This window comes from Dryas octopetala, chromosome 6 (genome assembly GCF_963921425.1).
Source record: "Dryas octopetala chromosome 6, drDryOcto1.1, whole genome shotgun sequence".
In the NCBI taxonomy this organism is placed as follows: domain Eukaryota; kingdom Viridiplantae; phylum Streptophyta; class Magnoliopsida; order Rosales; family Rosaceae; genus Dryas; species Dryas octopetala.
This window is the reverse complement of record NC_141371.1, coordinates 21,553,145-21,562,055: the sequence shown is the minus strand read 5'-3', so window position 1 is coordinate 21,562,055 and position 8,911 is coordinate 21,553,145.

Genomic DNA, 8,911 nt, shown 5'->3' with positions numbered 1-8,911 from the left:
TCAATTTGCGCTTCGCCGCTCCCTATCATCCTTAGTCGAATGGACAGGTCGAAGCCATCAATAAGATCATCAAAAAAACTTTGAAGTCCAAACTTGATGGTGCTAAAGGTTACTGGCTCGATCTCTTACCAGAAGTGTTATGGTTATACTGAACTTCCTATCGTACTTCTACGAAGGAAACACGTTACGCACTGGCATTCGAAGTTAACGCTGTTGTCCCAGTTGAAATGGGGACTTCTTCATTCTGGAGCTGCACATACAATCCGGAAACCAATGATACCAAACTTCATTTCAGCTTGAACACAATTGAAAAAAGGAGAGCTAAAGCCAATCTCTGCCGAGTTGTCTATCAACAAAAGGTGGCCAAATACTACAACAAAAGAGTAAAACCAAGAAGCTTCAGACCGGGCGACCATGTCATGAAGAAGAACCCTTTAGCCATTAAGGAGAGCTCATTCGATCCTAACTGGGATGACCCTTACAGAATCACAGGCATAGTCAAGCCTGACACTTACAACTTGATCACTATGGCTGGAAAACCTCTCAAGCACAGCTGGAATGTTGAACATCCCAAGATTTATTACCAGTAAAAAAATGTAGTCAGGATCAGAGACTGTCCAACCTGACATTCCTTTCACCTATGAATGGATGAACACTTTCACTCTCATTGTGACTTTCATTTTTGAAGAAAACACTGTGGACTTCTATCCCTACACACTCCCAATACAAAGGAAAAATTTAAGTGTTTCCTTCAAAAACCTAACAGACCCCAAAGGTCTATAAAACTCTTGTCCGAGTCGAACAACTTACTCGATAGGCAACAGATTCATCAGGTCTATAAATACTCGTACTGAATTGAAGGCTATCTACAGTCTGATGTTTGACATGATACAGACTCAAAGGTCTCTAAATACCCTGTGTCGAACTAAAGACTATCGCAGTTCGATGTTCGACATGATACAGACTCATCAGGTCTATAAATACTTGTGCTGAGCTGACGTGTTCTTTACAGTTTGATGTTCGACATGATACAGACTCAAAGGTCTCTAAAGATATTGTGTTGAACTAAAGACTATCGGTAGTCCGATGTTCGACATGATACAGACTCATTAGGTCTATAAATACTCGTGCCGAGCTGGCGTGCTATATACAGCCCGATGCTCGACATGATACAAACTCATCAGGTCTATAAATACTCATGCCAAACTAAAGGCTATCTACAGTTTGATGTTTGACATGATACAGACTCATCAAGTCAATAAAAATCCCTAGTTGAGCCAAAGTGACTTACTTAATTCAGTCCCAACACTCGATAGAAAACTTCTAAAGAAAATATCTTCAAATTTAAATTTCTCATCGTGCTTGCCAAGCTGAGCTGAGAATACCTAATTTGAATATTTTCCAAATTTCCTAATCTCTTGTCGTGCTTTTCTGAGCCGTTAGGAGACTATGTTCATTAAAAGTTTCTACTTATTTTCATCATACTTTCCAAGCTGATCTGAAAATAACTTGCAAATTATCAATTCATTTTTATTTCTCATCATGCTTGCTTAGTCGGGCTGATCTGGATTTATCTCATCATGTTTCTTGTTTGTTCTTTTACTTATTTCAGTTCTTGTCTCACTTGCTGAGCCGAGCACAAAGTAACTTGGAGTAATAAACATGAAAATAAATTAACTTAAACACAAAGCTGTTCAACAAAATATCAAACCCCGAGCCACACCTCGGCTCGGGGCAAATTCAAAAATACAAAACAAAAACAAGCTAAAAAAGCTCTTCTGCTGGCCCCCCCAAAGATCGGCTCAGCGTACCCCTCAGTTGGCTTTTTGCTTGTCTGGTCGAGCTCACCATCTTCGATCAGTTTCTCGCTCGACTTCACCACCTCTATTCAGATCGACTTCAGGGACTAGAGGGATCTCAGGCGCATTGGCTTCAGGGATCAGAGGAATCTCTAGGCTGGTTCGGCTCGGATCCGACTTGGTGATTGGGCAGTGGGGGCTCCTGATCTTGTTCACCATCATGGGTCTCATCCTCATCATTCGAATCACCTAGGAAGGACAAATCTCAGTCCGGCCTCTTGGTCCGAATGACCCCCATAAGCTCCTGCTACTCCTCAAACCGAGCCTCAGCCAGCTCCTTTGCACCCCCAGACCGAGCCTGGCGACAAGCCTCAGCAGCCCTCTTTTTGGCCTCGTCAAGGTCAACTATAGCTGATCAGAAAAAATGCCCATGTCAGTCACTTTATGTTCTGCAGTTGCCAGCTCTCTGCCGAGTCGAGCCATTTCTTCCCCGCGCTTGGTCAGCTAAGTCTGCAGATCGGTTGCCCACTCGTGTTCTTCCTTAACCTGCCGTTTGGCATCGGCTAGTCTACCCCTCAGGTCCTGGTTCCTCTCCCTGCTCTTCTTCAGACTCTCCTCGGTGTCCACAGCAGTCTGTGCTACCTCAAACTGCCTCAGGGCGAGCTGCATGTACAAGTGTTGGTCCAAGCCGATCTGGAAGCAACTTTGAAAAATAAACAACAAAGTATGGAGACATTTAACACCATGGTCTGCCAGGATGCATTCAGAGCCATACTGCCTAGGGTTGGCTCCTCCTTGCAAGCACTACTACAAAAACATCGATATACATCAGTGTTAAACTGATGTATAATCGTATTTTCAACCGATATATCTCCAGGGGCGATATCTAATGTACCCTCTTTATACATCGATTTTTCACTGATGTCTAATATATGTTTTAATATCATATTTAATTTATTTTCGATATTAATGATGGATCAAATACATCAGTTTATGAAATTTTCGATGAGCAAAGTAAGTGAAACACATATGTTAGATATATAGGTCATCATAAATTATTTTAGAACTGATATAAATACTTCCATTATCTATCAGTTTTTAACCTTTTTATGATATGGTAGAGTCAACTTAGTCAATGCATATACATCGGATTATCTTCTGTAATCGATTTGTAATGTTGTTATCTCATCATTTATTTTTTAGAAACTGATATAATAAGTAATTTACATTTCAATTTTTAACATATTTTAGATGTTAAATATGTTTTTTTTCCCTTCATTCACATCAGTTTAATTTCTTGACAAGTGATATAATTGACAATGGTACTTGAGTACCCTAAAACCTGCTGGAAACAACTTTGTGCAATTTTAAAATACCTCATTATCATAAATAATAGCATCCATACAATACCAAATAAAAGTACTTAGTCAAATTCACCCAAAAGGGATTACACAATATTCCAACTAGCTAGCATCTACATTAAGTTATCCTATATCTTCTTTTCAAGCACTTTGAATCAAATCTGCATCCATTTTCAAAAAACAAGTATAGCAGCAACACTTGGCCTAAATTCCAAGTTCCTTTACAAAAAATTAGCATGGCAGCAGCAGCAACTTCTTCTAAATTCTGCAATCCTTTACAAAATAATGGCATCAACTTCTTCAAATCTAGGAATATGTCTTTTAATTATAGTTGCAATTAAGCTTAAACAGACCAAAAGAATTAGCAAATCAATAACCTGCATAGATAACAAAGTCAGAAAAAATAAACATTGTAATGAAAACTAAGAAAACTGAAATCAAAAGCAAACCAAAAATTTAAAAATGAGACAATCTGAAATCAAAACCCCAAAAGGAAATCTGAAATAATAAACAAACGAAAGTTTGAAAAAAAGAATACCTAAAAGGGTTAAATACAAAAATGGTCCACGAACTTTACAGTGAATCTCAATTTGGTCCACTATCTATAAAAAGTGTAAATTTAGTTCACGAACTTTGTAAGTTGTATTAAAGCATTACAAACGTTAACTTCCATCGAAAAATTTAATGAAAAATGGTCATGTGCACAGCAAGTGACACATTTTTAGAGGCATTTTCATCCATTCATCACATTTTCATGTGGCCAATTTTGTTAATTTTCTAATAAAAGTTAGCGTTTGTATTGCTTTGGTACAACTTGGAAAGTTTGTGGACCAAATTGACACTTTTTATAGTTAGTGGATTAAATTAAGACTCATTGTAAAGTTTGTGAACCATTTTTGTATTTAACCCAAAATAAAAAGCTTCAGACCTCTTCGACAGTTGAGAATCAATTGAGGGTTTTGCGGACAAATCGCAAAGCGCCATCCGAGCTTCGACACAGAGAGGCTCGCATAGAAAGACTGTGAGAGAAAGATAGAGAGATAAGGCTTTTGACCTTGGCTTGACGAAGCCCATTCCAGTGACGATGGCGAATGGCGGTGCTGTAGATGAAAACCCTCGAGGAGAAGAGAGAATAGGGTCTGGGTTCGGTGATTTAGGAGAAGAGGAAAGTGTAGGTCATCGGAGTATGGGTTACTAGTGGCGGCTTGGTCGAAGTATGGGTTATTGCAATTTCATCAAGGTACCAAAATATCAACCTAGGTTTTGCAGATCCAGAAAAAAAGAGAATGAGCTTATGAGAGAGCTAAGCCCATCTGGAGTAGAGCTAGGCGGCCTTGGCGAGATCGAGGGGGTCGGGGTCGGCGGCAAGGTCACCGAGCTTGGAGCAGAGGCGGAGGGCACGAATGGAGGAAGAGAGAGAGAGAGTTTTCCTATAGAAGAGAAGAAGTGAGATATTGGGTTTGAGGTTAGGTGGAAGACAAAAACAAGTTTAAGTTGCGTGAACAGTAGAACATTTTAATTTTTGGGTCATCAATTCACCCATTAGACATCATTTTTTAAGTCATCTCAACTTAACATGGTTACAATAAATATCACATAAAAAATGTTGGTGATGTATTATTTAGGTTACATTTTAAAAACTGATGTATATCTAGTGATGTATATCGATGTTTTTGTAGTAGTGAAGCCCATAAGCCTTCTATGATCTTCGGCGTGACGACACGCTTGAAGCCCGAGATGAACGACTCTATCGAAGGGTCCACTTCCAGGACTTTCTTGGGCGCCGAGTCGGACGCTTTAGCACTTGCATCCCTCTACTCGGTCTGAGCCTTCTTCTGCCTCTGAGCTTCGACCTTGGGACTGTCACGGCCCAAAACTCGGGTACGTACGTAACAGAGGCACCTATCTTGAGAATACCTGAGACTACAACAACCAATCCCACTACAAGAAAATAGGGATTTGGCAATGATTGGAGGTCGTTGTATAAAGCTCGAAATTTGTTGCCTAAAACAATTGGCAACAAAATTATGCCGTTGCCCTAGGACCCTTGCCAATAACTATAGGCAACGATTTTGACGGTCGTTGCTAATTTGGCAACGAATACTTCGTTGTCTATTCTGGCATAAAAAACTAAATTTGAGGATATTTAGCAACGATCACCGCGTTGCCTATTTTATTATGCAACAACGTGGACGTTGCCTTATCAATTTATAAGCAACGACTTTGTCGTTGCCGACTATATTTGATAGCAATCCATGTCGTTACATATATCATTTAGACAACGAAAGTCGCGTTGCGTATTATATTACGCAACACCGTTGTTGTTGCCTTTTCAATTTATAGGCAACCACTATGTTGTTGCTTAATAATTGCGGTGACATTCTATGATGTTGCCTATGCTATCAAACAACGACTCTATTGTTGCTTAAGTATGAAATATGCAAGGACCATGGCGTTGCCCAATCTTCTTGGCAACCATGTCATCGTTGCCTTTTCCCATAAAAGACAACATGGTTTAGTCCTTGTCTAATCTTTTTGGCAACCAAACATTATCATCATTGCCTTTTCTCTCAAAAGGCAACATGGTTTGGTCCTTGCCTAATCTTCTTAGCAACCATGTCATCGTTGCCTTTTCCTTGAAAAGGCAACATGGTTTAGTCCTTGCCTAATCTTCTTGGCAACCGAATCATGTGATCGTTGTCTTTTCTCTCAAAAGGCAACATGAGTTGGTCCTTGGCTAATCTTCTTGGCAACCATGTCATCGTTGCATTTTTCCTCAATTGGCAACATGGTTATCGTTGCCTTTTGAGATGCGTAACGTGGTTTTCATTTAGAATTGGCAACGAATAATTTTTTAATTATCAATTATTTATTTTAATTAATTTTCATAAATATAAATAATGCTATTTTTTCAACATATAAAAGTTAAAATCCCAATAAAACTTTATAATATAATAAATCCAAATGTTAAATTGACCATCATATTCTAACTTGTCTAATCTAAAACTTAAACAAAAATTTAATAAATCCAAATGTTAGAAAATGATAACTTAAACACAAATGCAATAAAGATCAAAAAAAAAAAAAAATGCAACTAAATCAAATTTCATCCTCATCCTCACTACTACTACTTCAGTGCATTTGAAGCATGTCTCTTTGCTCTCTTCCCACGGGTCTCCATAAACCTATAACAATGCAAAAAATTAATAACAAATATGGGTTGGTAAAAATTAATAACAAATATGGGTCAATCAATTGGGTCTGCACTTATGATGCGAGCTTGCAAGTATCCTAAACCATCCAATTAATGGCAAAGGAAGAAAACCCAACAACAACAATTCATCCAACTATAGCTCAGCTCCACCATAAGAAATCAGTGCTTTTCACAATTATATATATAAAGCATATTTCACAAAGACTAGCTAGCTAGAGAAGAGGAATATAATAGTGAGCAGAGAGGAATATAATATGTGCTTGAAATTCCCAGATAATTGGCATCGACTATAAGGTGCAAATTGTGATAGTGATGATGATTTTCTAATCCTTTTGCATTATTGCAGTATCAGCCGAAACAATTTCATCACACAATTATGAAAGCTAAATATATATATATATATATATTCTACAGAAAAATAAAATTGTGGTCGAAGCCAATTTGCAAAGGTGGGTGGAATAATTGCTGGACCTATTCCTTATTATATATATATAATTAGAAAGATATATTGCTGACCAAATATAACACACTTAATTAGTTATTAGCCCATTGGTATGGTGAAAGCAACTTTACAATTTCAGGCACTCACAGCTTGCTATCAAACTGAAAGAGATTTCTAGTTTTCTAGTTTAATTCTCTTCATGAATATAACAGGGAGTACCAACAAAGGGGGAAAACAACACACAAAGGCAATGCAAATAGACCAAATCAGCACAAAGCCCAAATATGGTTTTCAAAATTAGGAAAATTAAGAGTGAAATTTTTTTAAAACCTTGGTTTGCAATGGAGAGGGTGGCGCACGAGATTTGCAATGGAAGTGAGCAAATAAAATAATTAAACCTGCATAAAAACAACCCAAAAATCAAAAGTTAGAACTGTAAAACATTCAAATATTTAGAGATGTTAAAATTTTGAAAATAAAAACTTGATAGAAGAGAAGAAGAGTCAATTGGAGGCTAAGAGGGGCAAGAGAGGGGCGTACTGTTGGCGATCAGAGAGGGCTAGGGCGAAGGGGACAGAGAACAAGAAGCAGGCGCACTCGCAGACACATGGAGGAGTATATATATAGCGTGCAGAGAGAAAGGAGTCTGAGAGTGAGAGGAGTTTAAGGGTCGATTGGTTTCTGATTGGCAATACATAGGGCATATGGGTTTTGTTCCTTAAAAAGATATAAACTTTCATAATGGCGGGAGGCATCCCACCAAAAATTTTTGTGGGTTCTCAGAGAGGGCTAGGGCGAAGAGGGAAGGTCGCAGTCGTAGTCGCAGGGAAGAGTAAATAGCTTGCAGAAATTGAGGGGTCTGTGAGAGAAGTTTAAGAGTCTATTGATTTCTTAGAGTGATAGGAGTCTCTGATAATCAGAGTGATAGGCGCTTAAGGGGGCATTTGGGTTTTTTCCCTTAAAAAAATTAAAAATTTCGTAATGGGGGGAATCATCCCACCGAAATTTTGTTCTCTATTTTTTTGGTGAAAAAAGTTTTGTTTTCTCATTTAGACAATGGGAGGAAGCATCACGCCAAAATTTCGTTTTCTCAAGAAAAAAATAAATTATTAGACAATGACCATCAAAATAATAGGCAACAAAATCGTTGTTGGGGGAAAAATTGAAAAAAAATAAAAAATAACAAATGAAAAAAAAAAAAAAACATTATAACAACTAAAAAACAACAATTAAATTATAGAACAAAAATTGAATTTAGTTGTGGGTGTTAGTGATTGTGAGTGGAAGGGTTTGATGGAGGTGGTACGGTAAAGGGCGGTTTTGGGTGGAGGGGGCAGTTAGACAGTGGCGGAGTTAGAAATGTTGTTATGGAGGTGAACTTAAATTAACTATGAAATTAATGAAAATTGTTTGGCCAATCGCAATTTGTTGGAGAGGTCTTGAATTCAAATCTCATATGGTCAGGTTACTATTATTATTATTATAAACATTACTTAAGAGGGTTAACAAGTTAATAAGTATTATATATAATTAATACTTAAATTAATTATATATAATTGATACCGAAATTGATCATATGGAAAACATATACACTAAATTGATCCCTTATTCAGTGTTAAATGAGGGATTTCCCTGTGGGGCCCGCACAGGTTGTTTTGTGTCGATCCGAACCGTCCATTTTTTATATCTCTATTCATAAATCATTGCTTCAGAAAATCAGCTAAATCGGAAACCGTTTACTCGTTTGATTAAGCGGTCAAAGTTTAGGTGTTTATAGGTGAACTTATTGTTCATCCATTTGTTTGATCCAAATTAGATATCTTAACCGTCTCTAATTTGGCTGATTTATTTTAAGAATGATCTATCAATGAAGATGTTTAAAATGGACGGTTCGGATCGACACAAGACAACCCGTGTAGGCCCCACCAGGGGAATCCCTCATTTAACACTAAATGAAGGATCTGTTATTGGAAGAAGCCCCCTGTATATATATAAACTACATATTTTCAAATGTTGAGTAATAAATGTTAGTCAACATAGAAACAAGAGTTTTTCAATTGGTGAGAAAGGTCAACTAACACTAGTGAGCCCATGC